The sequence below is a fragment of the Onychomys torridus genome, chromosome 7 (assembly GCF_903995425.1).
Source record: "Onychomys torridus chromosome 7, mOncTor1.1, whole genome shotgun sequence".
Lineage (NCBI taxonomy): Eukaryota > Metazoa > Chordata > Mammalia > Rodentia > Cricetidae > Onychomys > Onychomys torridus.
In genome coordinates, this window is record NC_050449.1 from 100,218,011 (window position 1) to 100,237,217 (window position 19,207).

The 19,207-nt window shown below is 38.8% G+C and overlaps 1 protein-coding gene across 7 annotated transcripts in view; it reads right to left on the bottom strand.

Annotated features, from left to right (window-relative positions):
• Dock3 (dedicator of cytokinesis 3) overlaps positions 1-19,207 on the bottom strand; it is a 391,678-nt gene that overhangs the window by 348,263 nt on the left and 24,208 nt on the right. The gene's annotated exons all lie outside the window — the stretch shown is intronic.

The following is a 19,207-nucleotide window of genomic DNA, read 5'->3' on the forward strand; positions in this document are numbered from 1 at the left end:
AACCTGTGTCCTTTAATTTTAAAATCTACAGTTTTAACTTAAATTCATCTGTTATCCATTTAAACAGAACCATGGACATTTCTCAGAAACAGCTGAAGTCTACCCCTTCCTCTTTTGCCTAATCTATTTTATAGAAATGTCCGAATGACTAGAATTGAATGCACTCTCCAGTTCAAGTTTATACAGCTAGGTAAGACTACCCTAAGACTCAACAACATTTTAGTATTTTGACTCGTTATTTGGTTTGGAAATGTTGCTGTACTTGTGTATCTTGAATTATCATCTCAGTGTAGGTATGATTTAGGAGATTTCAGTAGAAATTACAAGGTGACAATTCAACCAATTTGCAAGTTTGCATTTTGTCAAACTACTTAAAAAATATCACTCAATTACAAACTTCATCTAGTTATTGTTACAGAAAAAAAACATAGTAACTTTTTAACATTGTGATATTTGTAAAAGTCTTTAAAATAATCATGAGTTTAAAAATTAGACGTAATTCAAGCTTTCAAGATTGAAAATGTAAGTAACAGATGTGCAAAATACATTTAAAAATTCAGTTTTCCTGAGAGTCTCCCCAGCACCCTGCCTCTTCCTATTCCTATGATGTCCTCATCTATCATGGTATCTGCCTCCCTTCCCTCCCACTCTGTCCCTGTTCCAGCTTGACCCTCCCATTTCCCTATGTTCTCATCCCCCACTCCCCGACCTCTGCCACCACTCCCACCCCCCATCCCACCACCCCCCATACACTCATATAGATCTCATCTACTTCTCCTTCATAGGATCATCCATGTGTCCCTCCTAAGGTCTTTTCCTGTTAGCTAGCCTCTCTGGAGTTGAGGGTTGCAGTCTGGCCATCCCTTCCCTCCCATTTAGTATCCACTTATGAGTGAGTACACACTATGTTTGTCCTTCTGAATCTGGGTTACCTCACTCAAGATGATATTTTCTAGATCCATTCATTTGCCTGCAAATTTCATGATATCATTGTTTTTTACTGCTGAGTAGTACTCCATTGTATATATGTCCCATATTTTCTTTATCCATTCTTCAGTTGAGGGGCATCTAGGTTGTTTCCAGGTTCTGGCTATTACGAATAATGCTGATATGAACATAGTGGGGCATGTGTCCTTGAGGTGAGATTGAGCATTCCTTGGTCTACTGGCAGTGGTCCAGAGGGTGCCTGGACAGGTCTACTCTGGTGACCAGCCTAGCAAATAACCTCGCTGTCATCATAGAGCCTTTGTCCAGTGACTGATGGAGGCAGATACAGAGATCCATGGCCAGGCACCAGGCTGAGCACCAGGAATCCAATTGATGAGAGAGGAGAGATACTGCAGGTGAGGGACGTCAAGATCATGATGGGAAAACGTGCAGAGATGACCGGCCACACTAGTGGAAGCCCATGAACTGTGGTCTGGTGGCTGTGGAGCCCCCATGGGACTGGACTAGGCCCTCTGGATATGGAAGACAGTTGTTTGGCTCGAACCGTTTGGGGGGCATCCAGGCAGGAGGATTGGGATCTGTCCCTGGTCTATGGACAGGCTTCTGGAATCCAGTGCCTGTGGTGTGACACCTTGCACAGCCTTGGTGCAATAGGAAGGAGCTTGGACCTGCCTAGGCTCAGTGTGCTGGGCTCTGCTGACTCCCCATGGCAGACCTCGATTTGGGGCATGTGGGGATGTGGGGTGGCTTGGGAAAGAGGGCTGGGGGGTGGGAAGAGGGAGGGGGGGTCTGTGGATAACATTGGAGTGAGTAGAAAACTTCTTAATAAAGAAAAATGAAAAAAAAGAAAAAGTAAAAAAGAAAAGAAAAGAAAAAATTCAGTTTTCTTTTCTAGTCATCCACTAACGATGTTATCAACAGTTGAGAATCCTAAGGATGTTGAGAAAGTTGACTGTTCGGTTTCTTGGCTCTGAAAATAGATGGTTATTTTAAAACTGTCTGTTAGAAACCTGAGAAAAATATAAGGCAGTCTGTGTACCTAAATAGTTACATGCCATCTTATGACATTTTAAAACTTAAGTATGAATACTGTTCTGCTAATAAGTATATGTTTAACTTAAAAGACAAGATTTTGTTGAGTTTTTTTGTTTGTTTTTTTATTTTTTTATGCTTCAGACTTGGGCTACTTACAAAATTACCTTAGCAAAGCTGAAATCCATTTAAGTATTTGTTTTTGTTAAAGTCCTTAAAGCTTATAAGCAACTATCTTAAAATGATACCCTGTGCATCTATATGACTTTCAGAAGCATATTAGCTACTTACCTGAATTTTATATATTATTTTAAAAGTTTACAAAATCAAAGACATATAAAGTTAATGCACTCAAAGTAACTGCTATTGCTTAGCCCAGGGCCTTCTATGGCTGACAATATCAGCAGCTGCAACCAGAGCCAGTCTGAGCAAGGGGCACAGCAGGCCAGAGCATAGCCTTGCTTTCCCTTGGCCCTGGGTCAGGCTAAATACCTTGAGTGAACCCCACCTGGGCACACAGAAATGCAAGGCAGTCCTTTGTCAGTACTCTGGATGAGAACAAGGGACAACTCATGGAGACTGTGAATTATGGAAAGCTAACAAGGAAATTTCTCCACCCATGCAATTGTACCTAACTCAGCTCCTTTAAAAGAATAAATGGACAGATAGCGGTGCCACACGCCTTTAATCCCAGCACTCAGGAGGTAGAGGAAGGTGAATCTCTGTGAGTTCAAGGCCAGCCTGATCTACAGAGTGAGATCCAGGACAAGCACCAAAAATACATGGAGAAACTCTGTCTCAAAAAAATAAAAAAATAACTGATATTTGATACAAATGATGGGATCTTTTCATGCTATACTGGACTAGCTAATATTTTGATTTAGTTCCTTTAGATACTAACCAACTGTAACCTGCTTAAAATGGATAATGATGAGCCTTTAGAGATCCTACCTATTTAATGTAAAAAGGTTTCATTATGGGGGCTAGAGAGATGGCTCAGTGGTTAAGAGTACTGGCTGCTCTTCTAAAAGACCCAGGTATGAGTCTCAGCACAACATGGTGACTCACAACCATCTGTAACTCCATTTCCATGGGATCTAACACCCTCTTCTGGTCTTCAAGGGCACTGCATTCATGTGGTACATGGACATACATGCAGGCCAAACATCCATATACATAAAATAGTTTTTTAACTTTTTAAAAGTTTCATTACATATGGTATAATGTTGACTTCTTTTTTTACTTTTGATATTTTTTATTATTAAATATGTTTATTTATTAATTTTTTTTCATTTTACATATCAACCTCAGTTCCCCCTCCCTCCCTTTCTCCTGCCTCCTCTCTTCCCTCCCACTCTATCCCCATCCACTCCTCAGAGTGGGTAAGGCCTCCCATGGTAGTCAACAAAGTCTGGCATACCAAGTTGAAGGAGAGCCTAGCCCCTCTCCATTGTATCAAGGCTGAGCAAGGTATCCCACCACAGGGAATGGGCTCCAAAAAGCCAGTTCATGAACCTGGGATAAGTCCTGGTCCTGCTGCCAGGGACCCCACAAACAGATTGAGCCACACAGCTGTCATCCACATTCAGCAGGCCTAGTTCGGTCCCATGTAGGTTCCTGAGCTGTCAGTCTAGATTCAGTGAGCTCCAACTAGCACCAGTCAGCTGTCTCTGTGGGTTTCCCCATCATGTTCTTGACCCCCTCTTCTTTTTTTTTTTTTTTTTTTTGAATGTCGAATGCCATTTATTGAAGGAGGAAGGAGATCTAATTTTGACTTTTTAATGTCTTACAGACAAAGGCATCTGGGGGGAAAATCTGTCATCTGAACAATGATGCTATCTGAAACCCATATGTGTGTGTATGTATATGTATGTACGTACATATATATGTATATATATTTGCCCTGGCAAAATAATAAAATCTTGTACATACGTGTACATAACCTGCCTGTAATAACTAACATTATCCCATAAATTTTTGTAAGAGTAATAAAAACATCTTTGTAATTTTTCTATGTATAAGAATGTAATGCTCAATATGTAATACACAATACACACACACATGCAGTACCCCTTCCCCTCTCACAGATATCAACAGGCACCTTACTAAGACACTGTGAATTTCTAGCTAACAGATTTCCAGGTACCAGGGTATCTCACCTGGGAGCGGGAGTTTACATCAAAGTGGGTACCAGTGGCCACAAGTCCAGCTCCTCATCCCCTTTCCTACCTCTTGCCTGACAATCAGGGAGCATGGCTACAGGCTTGTGCAATGAAACAATCCCCATCCTCAGAAAGGTGTAAGAAGGGACTCCCACTTCTGCCGCATTGCCCCGGATTTCCTTTCTTCAGAACTGCTGCCATGATTCCTCTCTCTATTGTTGGGACCTAAATTTTCCTCAAAGCCCCTGCCAAACTGTTACCTACCTGTTTGACCAGAGCATTCATAACTTTTCTAATAAATTCCTTACCCCAACAATCAGTCTCAATGTCCCTCTTGAACTCAATGGTGTTGTCACTGGCTATTTCACATGTATATTACATACCCCTTCTGTGATATAAAACTTAAGGAAACACTTTACAGAGATGGTAACTTCTGATCTCCCCCAGGATTTATGTCTGTGCATTCCTAATTATATCGTGACTATTCTCTTAAGCAAAGGCAATTAGACAGGCCTTAAGACTGGAAACTCCAAGCAGTGCCTTTTGATAATTAAAAGGTATTGAACACAGATAAATCTATAACCAAGTGCTTAATTTTAAAATCAGGTTTATTCTTGTTGGTCGTGTTATCATAAAGCTTTACAACTACTAAATGCTAATTCTGAAAAAGTACTTGATCTTGATAGTTGTGTTTTGTAAAGTTTTAGACTGTTAACATGCTGCAGAAGTACTGCTTCTGACAAAGAAACTGAACACTATTTTTGAGATACCACTGCATTCATTATCCATAAGACAAACAGAATGGACTTAAGGTTTGCCTGACATAGAACCCTTTCTTCTACACTTGCTTTTAATTGTCTGTAAAGGGTTCACTAGCACTAACTCCTTAAAATCTGTCACTCACTTCCTCCAATGTGGGATCAAATCACACCAACCTTGACAAACTTTGTTCTATCCACATGAGACAGAAGAGAACAAACTACCGAGTAGTTCAGAGATAAGGCAGGGAGTTATCAGAACTGAAGTGAAGTCACACTGGGCCTAGTAATCCTTTCCTTTAATCCCAGCACTTGGGAAGTCAAGACCCTGAAAGAGATTTACAACTTGTCAGCCACCTCACAGAAGAGAAACTTCTGGGTCAAAGGTGGGTGGGACCACTCCATGTGAGGACTCAGGAGATGGGTCACTGGACTTTCTGTCCCTCTTTTTTCAGCTTTTCATCATTAATTGGGCTATTCTAATGGGTATACTGAAAACAGAGGGCTGAACCTGGCTTGTTGGGGCAAACTGTGACCCTAACTCTGATAACAGAGGCAGAAAGATAGTTGAGTTCAAGGTAGTCTGGGGAACAGAGCAAAACCTTATCTCTCTCTCTCTCCCACACACACACACACACACACACACACACACACACACACACGAAAGAAAGAAAGAAAGAAAGAAAGAAAGAAAGAAAGAAAGAAAGAAAGAAAAATCAAAAGAAACTGAGATCTACAAACGGCCTTATTGATCCAAAATAATCATTACAGGTTCATACCTTTAATTCCAGCATGAGGAAGATGAAACACTATGAAGTAAGACTATCGAACTCCCATCTGGACCAGAGCTACACGGGAACATCACAGGATGGAAGAAGAAGAAGAAGAAAACAACCTTATAAGTAACATCATGAAGAGGCTAGAGCCTTATATAGAAGAAATCAAAAATAAAGTGGAGGAACAGACAAACAAAAAATGGGAAGAACGCTATAAAAAAACTAGAGGAAAGGACGATTGAAGCAGAAGAAAACAATAAATCCTTGAATGAAAATCATGAAAAAGCAAGGGAGACAATCCAAGACCTGAAGGGGGAAATAGGAAAAATGAAGAAGACACTAGCAGAAGGAATGTTGGAAATAGAAAATCTGAGTAAACAAACAGGAACTACAGAGGCAAGTATAACCAACAGAATGCAAGAGATGGAAGAGAGGATCTCTGGTATTGAAGATACGGTAGAAGATATAGATTAATCAGTCAAAGAAAACACTAAAACCAACAAAGTCATGACCCAAAATGTCCAAGAAATTTGGGACACCATGAAAAGACCAAACCTATGAATAATAGGGATAGAGGAAGGAGAAGAATACCAACTTAAAGGCACAGAAAATATACTTAACAAGATCATAGAAGAAAACTTCCCCAACTTAAAGAATGAAATGTCTATGAAGATACAAGAAGCCTATAGAACGACCCCCAAAAAAAGTACCCTAGCCACATAATAATTAAACAACTAAATGTACAGAATAAAGAAAGAATGTTAAGGGCAGCAAGGAAAAAGGCCAAGTGACTTATAAAGGCAAACCCATCAGAATAACACACGAATTCTCAATGGAGACTTTGAAAGCCAGAAGGACCTGGACAGATATAATGCAGCCACTAAGAGACCATGGAGGCCAGCCTAGACTAATATACCCAGCAAAACTCTCAATCAGAATAGATGGAGTGAACAAGACCTTCCAAGACAAAACCAGATTTAAACAATACTTATCCACAAACCCAGCCCTACAGAGAGCACTAGAAGGAAAATTCCAACCTAAGGAAGGCAGATACACCCATGAAAACACAGGCAATAGCTAATACCACAGCAGTAAACCCCAAAGAAGAGAAGTACACACACACTACCACCAAAAAATAAAAATAACAACAGGAATGAACAATCACTGGTCATTAATATCCCTTAATATCAATTGACTTAATTCACCTATAAAAAGACACAGACTAACAGAATGGATACGAAAACAGGACCCATCTTTCTGCTGCATACAAGAAACACACCTCAAATTCAAAGACAGACACCTCCTAAGAATAAAAGGCTGTGAAAAGACTTTCCAATCAAATGGTCTTAAGAAGCAAGCTGGTGTAACCATCCTAATAGCCAGCAAAATAGACTTCAAACTAAAATCAATCAAAAGAGATGATGAAGGACATTACATACTCATCGCAGGAAAGATCCACCAAGATGAAGTCTCAATTCTGAACATTTATGCCCCAAAACACAAGGGCACCCACATATGTAAAAGAAACATTACTAAAGCTTAAATCACATATAAAACCCCACACATTAATAGTCGGAGACTTCAACACCCCACTTTCACCTCAGAACAGATCATCCAAATTGAAACTTAACAGAGACATAATGGACTTAACTGATGTTATGGCTCAAATGGACTTAATTGATATCTACAGAACATTCCACCCAAACAAAAAAGAATATACCTTCTTCTCAGCACCTCATGGAACCTTCTCTAAAATCAACCACATACGTGGCCACAAAGCACATCTCAACAGATACAAAACAATTGGAATAACCTCCTGTGTTCTATCGGACCACCATGGTTTAAAGTTAGATTTCAACAACAAAAAATACTACAGAAATCCTACAATCTCATGGAAACTGAATAATGCTCAACTGAATCACCAATGGGTTAGGGAAGAAATAAGAAAGAAATTAAAGACTTCCTAGAGATCAATGAAAATGAATACACCACATACCCAAACTTATGGAATACTAAGAAAGCAGTACTAAGAGGGAAATTCATAGCACTGTATGCCCACATAAAGAAGCTGGAGAAATCTCACGCTAGTGACTTGACAGCACACCTGAAAGCCCTTGAACAGGAAGAAGCAAAGTCTCCCAGGAGGAACAGATGCCAGGAAATTATCAAATTGAGAGCTGAAATCAATAAAATAGAAATAAAGAGAACAATACAAAGGATTAATGAAACAAAGAGTTGGTTCTTTGAGAAGATCAACAAGATAGACAAGCCCTTATCCAAACTAACCAAGACAGAGAGAGAGCATCCAAATTAACAAAATCAGAAATGAAAAGGGGGACATAACAACAGACAATGAGGAAATCCAGAGAATCATCAGGTCATACTTCAAAAACCTCTACTCCACAAAACTGGAAAATCTAAAAGAAATGGATAATTTTCTGGATAGGTACCACATACCTAAGTTAAATCAAGACCAGATAAACCATTTAAATAGTCCAATAACCCCTAAGGAAATAGAATCAGTCATTAAAAGTCTCCCAACCAAAAAAAGCCCTGGACCTGATGGTTTCACTGCAGAATTCTACCAGATCTTCAAAGAAGACTTAATACCAATACTCTTTAAATTGTTCCACACAATACAAGCAGAAGGTATATTACCAAACTCCTTCTATGAGGCTACAATTGCCCTGATTCCTAAACCAAACAAAGATGCAACAAAGAAAGAGAACTACAGACCAATCTCCCTCATGAACATTGATGCAAAAATACTCAATAAAATTCTGGCAAACAGACTCCAAGAACACATCAAAACAATTATCCACCATGATCAAGTAGGCTTTATTCCAGGGATGCAAGGGGGGTTCAACATACGAAAGTCTGTCAATGTAATACACCATATAAACAAACTCAAAGAAAAAAAACACACGATCATCTCACTAGATGCAAAAAAGGCATTTGACAAAATCCAACACCCCTTCATGATAAAGGTCTTGGAGCGATCAGGAATACAGGGAACATACCTAAACATAATAAAGGCAATTTACAGCAAGCCAACAGCCAACATCAAATTAAATGGAGAGAAACTCAAAGCAATACCACTAAAATCAGGAACAAGTCAAGGCTGTCCCCTCTCCCCATACTTATTCAATATAGTACTTGAAGTTCTAGCCAGAGCTATAAGACAACATAAGGAGATTAAGGGGATACAAATTGGAAAGGAAGAAGTCAAGCTTTCCCTATTTGCAGATGACATGATAGTATACATGAGTGACTCCAAAAATTCAACCAAGGAACTGATACAGCTAATAAAAACCTTCAGCAACATAGCAGGATACAAGATCAACTCAAAAATATCAGTAGCCCTCATATATACAATAGACAAACAGGCTGAGAAGGAAATCAGAGATACATCACCCTTTACAATAGCCACAAATGATATAAGATACCTTGGGGTTACTCTAACTAAGCATGTGAAGGACCTATATGACAAGAACTTTAAGTCCCTGAAAAAAGAAATTGAAGAAGATGTCAGAAAATGGAAAGATCTCCCATGCTCATGGATAGGCAGGATTAACATAGTAAAAATGGTGATCTTACCAAACGCAATCTACAGATTCAACACAATTCCCATCAAATTACCAACACAATTCTTCACAGATCTGGAAAGAATAATACTCAACTTCATATGGAAAAACAAAAAACCCAGATAGCCAAAAGAATCCTGTACAATAAAACAACCTCTGGAGGCATCACAATCCCCGACCTCAAGATCTACTATAGAGTTGCAGTAATAACAGCAGCTTGGTACTGGCATAAAAACCGACATGTGGACCAATGGAATCGAACTGAAGACCCTGACATTAACCCGCACACCAATGAACATATAATTTTTGACAAAAAAGCCAACAATGTACAGTGGAAAAAAGAAAGCATCTTCAACAAATGGTGCTGGCATAACTGGATGTCAATGTGTAGAAGGCTGCAAATAGATCCATATCTGTCACCATGCACAAAACTTAAATCCAAGTGGATCAAAGACCTCAACATAAATCCAGCTACTCTGAACCTGATAGTAGAGAAAGTAGGAAGTACTCTTAAACACATTGGCACCGGATATGACTTTCTAAATATAACAGCAGTAGCACAGACACTGAGAGAAACAATCAATCAATGGAACCTGTTGAAACTGAGAAGCTTTTGTAGAGCAAAGGACACGGTCAACAAGACAAAGAGACACCCTACAGAATGGGAAAAGGTCTTCACCAATCCCACATCTGACAGAGGGCTGATATCCAGAATATATAAAGAACTCAAGAAATTAGACATCAAAATGTCCAACAGTCCAGTTAAGAAATGGGCTATAGAACTAAGCAGAGAATTCTCCACAGAGGAAGTTCAAATGGCTGAAAGACATTTAAGGAATTGCTCAACATCCCTAATTATCCAGGAAATGCAAATCAAAACGACTCTGAGATACCACCTTACACCTGTCAGAGTGGCTAAGATCAAAAACACAGAAGACAGTTTATGCTGGAGAGGATGTGGAGCAAGGGGAACTCTCCTCCACTGCTGGTGGGAATGCAAGCTTGTACAGCACTTGGAAATCAATATGGCACTTCCTTAGAAAATTGGGAATCCATCTCCCCCAAGACCCAGCTATAGCACTCTTGGGCATATACCCAAGAAATGCTCAATCATACCACAAGGGCATTTGTTCAGCTATGTTCATATCAGCTTTGTTTGTAATAGCCAGAACCTGGAAACAACCTAGATGCCCTTCAACTGAAGAATGGATAAAGAAAATATGGTACATATACACAATGGAGTACTACTCAGCAGAGATAAACAATGACATCATGAGATTTACAGGCAAATGGATGGATCTAGAAAAAATCATCCTGAGTGAGGTAACCCAGACTCAGAAGGACAAACACGGTATGTACTCACTCATAGGAGGATACTAGATGTAAAACAAAGATGACCAGACTGCTACACAACTCCAGGGAGGCTACCTAGAAAACGGGACCCTAGGAAAGATCCAAGGATCACCCAATGACATAGAAATGGATGAGATCTACATGAACAACCTGGACGACAGTGGGAGTAATGAAGGGCAAGATTTGAGGGAAAGAAAGCTTAGGGGAGCAGGAGATCCCAGCTGGATCAAGAACAGAAAGGGAGAATGAGGAATAATAGACCATGATAAATGAAGACCACATGAGAACAGGAATAGGCAGAGTGCTTGAGAGGTCCCCAGAATCCACAATGATATATCCTCTGTAGTCTGCTGGCAATGGTCGAGAGATCTGGTGATCAGATGGCTAAACACCCTAACTGTCGTGCTGGAACTCTCATCTAATAACTGATGGAAGTGGACGCAGAGATCCTCAGCCAGGCCCCAGGAGGGTCTGCGAGAGCGTGAATTATTGAATCCAAGATTGCAAAAAGCACAGGGACAAATAGCCAAACTAATAGAAACACATGAATTATGAACCAAAGGCTGTGGAGCCCCCAGCTGGATCAGGCCCTCTGGATAAGTGAGACAATTGAATAGCTTGAATTGTTTGGGAGGCACCCAGTCTGTGGGACCAGGATCTGTCCTTAGTGCATGAGCTGGCTGTTTGAAACCTTGGGCTTACACAGGGACACTTTGCTCAGTCTGGAAGGAGGTGACAGGACCTGCCTGTACTGAATCCACCAGGTTTAAATGAATCCCCAGGGGTGCCTTGATCCTGGAGGACATGGGAATGGAGGGGAGGGACTGGGGGTAAGGTGGGGGTGGGTGCGGGAGGGGGGAGGGCAGGGGAACCCATGGCTGATGTATAAAATTTAAAACACATAATAATAAAGAAAAAAAAATTTAAAAAAAAAACAAAAAAAAAGAATTAAGACTATCATAGGCTACAGAGTTATGTCCTGTCTCAAACAAACAAAAAACTTTTTTTTGTTTTTTTTTTGTTTGTTTATTTTTTGTTTTTTTGTGAGACACCATGTAGCCCTGGCTTTCACTATACAAACCAGGCACTCTGGCCTCAAACTCATAGCAATCTACCTGCCTCTGCTTGGATAGGCACCTTCTTCCTACAGCAGATGGAAAAAATACGGATACTCACACACAGCTGCACAATATACAGAGAACGAGAGACTTTGTAACACACTAGCCCTAAATCGGATGTCTCCATTGTGGTGGGTATTGTGTTCCCTGAAATATTGTGTGTTCCCCTGAAATAATTATATCTGGGGTCAGAGAACAGACAGCCACTAGAACAAAGCCAAAAATGGAGGCTAGAAAATGGGAAGAGTAAGCCATAACAGAAGCTGGGTGGTGGTGGTGCACACCTTTAATCCCAGCACTTGGGAGGCAGAGCTAGCTGGATCTCTGAGTTCAAGGCCACTTTAGAAACAGCTAAGCATGGTGACCCACGCCTATAATCCCAGAAACCCAACCTTTAATCCCAGGGAGTGGGGGCAGAAAGAGAAAGGTATATAAGGCCTGAGGACCAGGAACTAGTAAGTAAAGCATGTAGTCAGTTAAGCATTTGGTTGAGCGTTTTGGCTGGATAAGCATTTAGGTTTTGGAGCAGCACAGTTCAGCTGAGATTCATGTGGAGGAGGACTCAGAAGCTCCCAGCCTGAGGAAACAGGATCACCTGAGGAGCAAGGTGAGATCGCCGTGGCTGGTTCTGCTTCTCTAATCTTCCAGCATTCCCCCCAATACCTGGCCTCGGGTTTGTTCTTCTTAACACTTAAGATTCACACTACACTCTATCAAATCCCTCCCCTCGGGGTTCAAAGAACCCTGCAGAAGAGACAGAAAGAGTGTAAAAGTCAGAGGAGATGGAGGACACCAAGAGAACAAGGCCTCTAAATCAGTAAGACCCATGCGCATATGAATCCACAAGTCTCTGTGAGCCAGCATGCACAGAGCCTGCACAGGTCTGCACCAGATGGGGTCCTAGAGCCGAAAAAACGAGAGCACATGCCCCCATCCCTAACCCAGAAGCTATCTCCAATTGAGAATCATTTGCAAATTCTCCAAGGGAGTCTTACTGGGTAAACAAACTATTCTTGGGGTGGGCTACATGCCCAGCAGTAGATAGATGGTCAACAGAAAGCGAATTTAACTGCATCTTTGGGGGTTCCTTGTCTCATAATGTCATCTCTGGGCTTTTTCTTTCTTTTTTGATTTTCTTTTACTTTTATTTTTTGGGTTTTTTTTTTCTTTACTCATCTCTCATACAATACACCCCAAATGCAGCCTCCCCTTCCTCCCCTCTTCCCAATCTCCCCGCCTCCCTCCCCTCTCCCCCATATGCACTGATCCTCTGTTTCTCTTCAGAAAAGTGCAGGCCTCCCAGTAATATCAACCAAACATGGCATAACAAGATGTGATATGACTAGGCATAATGGGCATACACCTGTAATCCCCGCACTGGGGAGGTAAAGCCAGGCATATCTTGTGAGTTCGAGGCCAGCCTGGTCTACAGAGTGAGATCCAGGACAGGCACCAAAACTACAGAGAAACCCTGTCTCAGAAAAACAAAAACAAAAAGGACTAGGCATAAACCCATTAACCCTCATACCAAGACTGGATGAGGTAACCGAGTAGGAAGAATTATTTCTATTTTTTTTCCTCTCCTTTTACCCCCTACAGGTTCTTTGTGTACATATGACTTCCAGTTTAGTGTTTCTATGGGATTCCTGAGTATTCATACAAGTGGGTTTCTGTGTCTTTATCTGTTTCTTGTGCCTTTGGGAGGCTCTTTTACTTCTGCTTGCATTGTTCTATTCCAATGTGTTAGTTTTTGTTTTATCATAACATATAGTATCATATCATATCATATACTATTATATATTAATTACCCCTTAGAAGCCTGTTTGTTTTCTAATGAGAGACAGAAAGGGGGTGGATTCAGATGGGAGGGGAGGTGGGGAGAAACTGAGAGGAGTAGAGGGAAAGAAAACCATAATCAGGATATATTATGTGAGGAAAAAAGCTATTTTCAATAAAAGGGGAAAATAAATCTTAATAAATTAACTTGAAGATTTTATTTAAAAATATAAATAAATAAATAAATAAATAAATAAATAAAGAAAGAAAGAAAGAAAGAAAGAAAGAAAGAAAGAAAGAAAGGCACCACCCTGCCTGGCCACAAAAAAAGCATCTTAAAGAAGCAAGTAAGCTGAGGACACAGACAACTAAATGACATCAGGAAAGGAGTTAAGTGGACAAGAGGAACAATTCAACAAATATAAACCACTAAGAAAAATAATCTCTCTGAAGAAAACAATGAGTAAGCTGAAAAACTTCACAAATTCAACCCTATATTCCTCTAAGGAAAAAAAAGTAAACCAATATGTATCTTTGTAAAATTTTCAAAAGGGGGTGCTTTGTTAAAGAATGAATGTAAACTGGGTGTGATATGGTTTGTTCTTAAAATTTTAGCACTTGAAAGGTAAAGACAGGAGGTAAAGTTGATCAAAGTCAACTTGAGATAGACAGCAAGCTCTAGCAACCCTTGGGTACATGGTAAGATCCTATCTAAAAAAAAAAAAAAAAAAAATGAAGACTTACACTGACAACTGACAGAGTTGGAGTTAGTGGAATGCTTTCCCTGCATGCTCAAGGTCCTGGGTTTGATCACAGTAACAAACAAGCCATGAAACACCATTAACTAAAAAGTAAACAGCTCTTAACTAAGACACTTTGTAATCAAATTTTAAAATGTCAAACACAGAATTCTGAAAGCACCAAAAGCAATTTATCACATTTCAGAGTTCTTCCATAAGACCATGAGTGGATTTTTCAGGAAAAACATTCCAAGGAGACAGTGCAATGGTACATTCAAACTAATGAATGAAAAGAAAAAACTGCTACAAAGAACAGATTACTCAGCAAAGCTGTCTTTCAGAAATATGAAAGATAAAAGTTTCTCTTCCCAAACAAAACTGCTGAGACATTTCATTACCACTGGACTTACCTCATAAGGAATATTAAAAGGAGATCTTCAAAGTGAAAAACACTCACTCTAAATGTGAGAGGATATGGTCAAATTGAGAATAATAAAATGTATCATTCTAGTATAAAAATTAAAAGACAACAGAGTTAAAATTAACTCATATAAAAAGATAAAAATTATTAAATAAAATATAAACAGAGAGAAGAGATATGTGGGAGAGTTCCATTATTTAAATTTATATCTAATTGAAAAAGTGGGCATCTTGGCTGGGCAGCGATGGTGTACACCTTTAATCCCAGCACAGGAGGCAGAGGCAGGTGGATCTCTGTGAGTTTGATGCCAGTCTGATCTACAAAGCAACTTCCAGGACAGCCAGGCTACACAGAGAAACCCTATCTTGAAAAACCTAACAGGAAATAAAAGTGTGCATCTCTATTATGTATAAAATGCTATTTTAAATTTTGTATTAACTCACATACTTATACTTTGTGTAACACTTAAAAGCTCAGCAATTTTCAAGAACAAAGTACTATTAACTATAATTACCATATTGTTAAGTGTAGAATTTTTTTACATATTACCACAGACAATTGCTATCAGTTGTAAATAGACTTATATAAAATGTCTTAAGTAAGCCTAGTGGTACTATCAAAGCAAAAATCTGTAGTACATAAAAAATAAACAGGAGTGCAGGCAGTTTGCTGTGAGATTGTGTCTCCTAGAAATGTCAGAGAAGGTACACTATGGTGATGTTTCATTTGTACTGAAATGTGATTTTATTTGTATGTTAATAAAGTTGCCTGGGGGTTAATAGCAAGCCATAGCAGAAGCCAGGCGGTGGTGACGCACACCTTTAATCCCAATTACATGACAGGCAGATCTCTGTGTGTTCAAGGATACAGCCAGCATGAAGACACACGCCTTTAATCTCAATACCAACCATAGAAGACCTATATAGACAGGCAGTGACGAGGAGGTCATGTGGTTGGGTTTACAACAGATGAGAAGGCAGAACAGAAAGTCAATAAAAAGACAGATACACAGGAAGTAGGTCTCTTTCTGAGGGGAAGGACGGCAGCAGCAACGAGGGGTAAGAAAGGTTTTTTAGTATCAGCTCTTAGCTACTGCTCTGACCTCTTGGGCTTTTAACTCTGCATTTGGCTCTGTGCTTTTTATTTAATAAGGCTGTTAAATCTACAGTACACCTTTAAAGTCTCACCAACATAACTGCCTAAACATGACCTGAACAACGACAAAATGAATAAACAGGCAAGTGTGGAAGGGGAGATCTCACAAGGCCTCAACTCAAGACAAAGAACTACAGGCAACTAAGGAATGCTGAGCAGGAGAAACAGTCTTCCCCGGGGAAGAGCACACAAACTGGTTATCCAACACCAAATGGTCAGCCCTGAAAACACACATGTATACAGGTAACTGAGCAGTTTGTATCTTTATGTTTAGGAACACACACACACACACACACACACACACACACACACACACCACCACCAACAACAACAACAAGAAAAAGAAGCCATGAATTTGAGAAAGAACAAGGAATGGTAACACAGGAGTATTTATTGGGAGGAAAGAGAAAGGGAAGTTTATGTAATGATATTATAACCTCAAAAAAATTATTTTTTAAAAACATTTTCAATTAAAATATTTGTATTTTACAAACCAAAATGAATATAAAAGTTGTTAAAAAAAAAAAAAAGATATTCCATTCAAATGGAAACTAAAAGGAAACAGAGGTAGTAAAACTTCTATCCAGTAAAACAGATTTTAATCAAAATCTACCACAAGAGACAGAATGCATGAGACAGGGTTAGTTCTGAAAGCAGCTTTAACATTAGCAAATATATATGCATCCAACAACACCATAAAACTTAGAGCAAACACTAACGAATCTAAAGAGAAATTAAATAGAAGGTAATACAGTCATGTTAAAGGACCTAAACACTAAACATCCACTTTCAACAATGGCTACAATATCCAAATATAAAATTAATAGAGTAAAATTGGACTTGAACAATTCAAGAGACCAAAAACAGACAAATACAGAACAGGCCACCTCCCACCAAAATATAGAACAAATATTCTTCTCAAGCACTCAGGACATTCTCTAATATTAGGACACAAAATAAGTCTTAATAAATTCAAGACTAAAATTATAATCATTGTCCTTTTTAATCACAGTTGTATGAAACTAGAAATCAGTAATAGAAAATTGGAAAATTCACAAACACATGGAATTTAAAGTACATATTCTGAACAAGCAATGGGTCCAAGTGTAAATCAAAATTTTTAAGTAAATAAGTAAAAGAAAAATCAAAAGGTTTTTTGAGGACTAGTTCCCAACTGCTTGGCAGATAAAGGCCCTTGCCACCAAACCTGACGACTTGACTTGGATACCTGGTACCCATATGGTAAGAGAACCAACCCTTGCACATACACTAACTGCCCTCTTTCTCCCACATGTGGGTCTTGGTACAGGTATACAAACACACACACACACACACACACACACACACACACACACACACACAAATTTAATTTCTGTGGTGATATTTTGTTTGTGCTCTAACAAAGTTTGCCTGGAGATCAGAGTTCGGAGCTAGCCACTAGCTAACCAGAGAAGCCAGGCAGTGGTGGCACACACGCCTTTAAACCCAGCTCTAGGGAGGTGGAAACAGGAAGTGATATGGCTTGTCAGAGAGGAATAGAGGGCGGGAGGAGACGGAGGCTCAGTTCTTTCAGCTGAGGAGTTGGCATGTTAAGAGGTGGCTGTGGCTTGTTCCTTTGTCTCTCTGATCTTTCAGCATTTATCCCAGTATCTGGCTCTGGGTTTTTATTATTAAGACTAATTAGAATTCGTGCTACAAATTTCTTGAGACAAAATCGGAAACACAATATACAAAAATGGGATAAAGCAAATAATTTTAAGTAGGAAATTTATAATAGATGCCTACATAAAGATAAAACCTTTAAAAATTGGGGGCTAGAGAGTTGGTTCAGTGGTTAAAAGCACTTGTTGGTATGAAGGATGCAGGTTCAATTCCCAGCACCCACATGGGTTCACCACCTTCTCAGGCACCAAGTATGTATGTGGAGCACAGACATACATGCAGGTGAAACAGTCATACACATAAAAAAACAGTAAAAACAATAAGTCTAAAAATAAAAAAACTTAAAAAGTTGGAAAAGCAAGTACAAACTAAACTCAAAATCAGCAGAAAAGAAAATAAAGAGCAAAAATAAAACAGAGACTAGGAAATAGAAAAGAATCAAATGAAAATAACATTTGACTTTTTGAAAAGAAAAACAAATAGACCAAGAAGAAAGCATATACTTCATATAATTTTCATATGATAATTAAATATGAAATATGAGACATCATAACCAGAACCACAGAAATGTAAAAAGTCCATGAGAAACTATTAGAAAATTTACAGACCAACACATTTTATAACTCAGAAGAAGTAAGAAAATGGTCCTAAAAACTGTGACCTACCAAATCTGAATCATAAAGAAATACAGATTTCTGGGTAAGAAGAAGAAAGAAGGAAAAAAAACAGACTTTTCCACAATAAGAATTTTAAATAATTTACAAAGGTAGTGATAGGATCCCTGAACCATGCAGAGAAAACAGTGAATGACACATTGATCTAACACCCTCTTCTGACCTCTGCAGGCACCAGGCACACAAGTGGTGCACATTCATACATGCAGGTAAAACACTCACACACATAAAATAATCTAAAAAAAATTTAATGGTAAATGACCTCAAATAGGATGTTACAAGTAAGCAGATAAATTCAATACAACACATAGAAAACAACAGAGGAGAGTTAGCAAAATGGAGGAGAAAATCAACAATATAAATGAAAAAGTCAGCAACATGGAAGAAAACAAATTGAGATTTAAAAAATAGAAATATTCTTGTCATCATATATTCTTCTAATTCTGCTTATAAATTTTTTACTATTGAGAAATCTTTTTTCCATTACCATTTTACTTTCCTTTTTCCTCTCATACCCTGTGTTCATTTTTTTTTTCAATTATACTGTGAATAGCATTTTGGCTTTATCTTATTGGTTCTATATAAACAAAATAAAAACACTGTCTTTAATTTTCATTCTCCTAAATACAATTTACTTAATTTTGTTCTTGAACTTTATCATTCTTGGGAAATCTCAAGGCATGGAACATCTATTTAATAAAATTAGAGCAAATTCCCAAATCTAGGAAAAGAATGGTCACCCAAATACAAGAGGGAATTAGAACCCCAAAGACATGATCAGAGAACTTCTCCATAACATATTATAGTCAAATTGTCAGAAACAGAAAATAAACAACATTAAAATATGTAAAGAAAAACACCAACTCAGGTAAGAATATCAGACCATTCATTGGTAACCTAAAGTTACAAAAAGCAGCAATGTATATCAATCCCTAATAGTAAGTAACTGCCATCCAAGATTACTATAACCAGAAAAGCCACTATTTAAAATTGATGAAAAAGCCTGGGAGTAGTGGAACTTGCCTTTAATCCCAGCACTGGAAAGGCA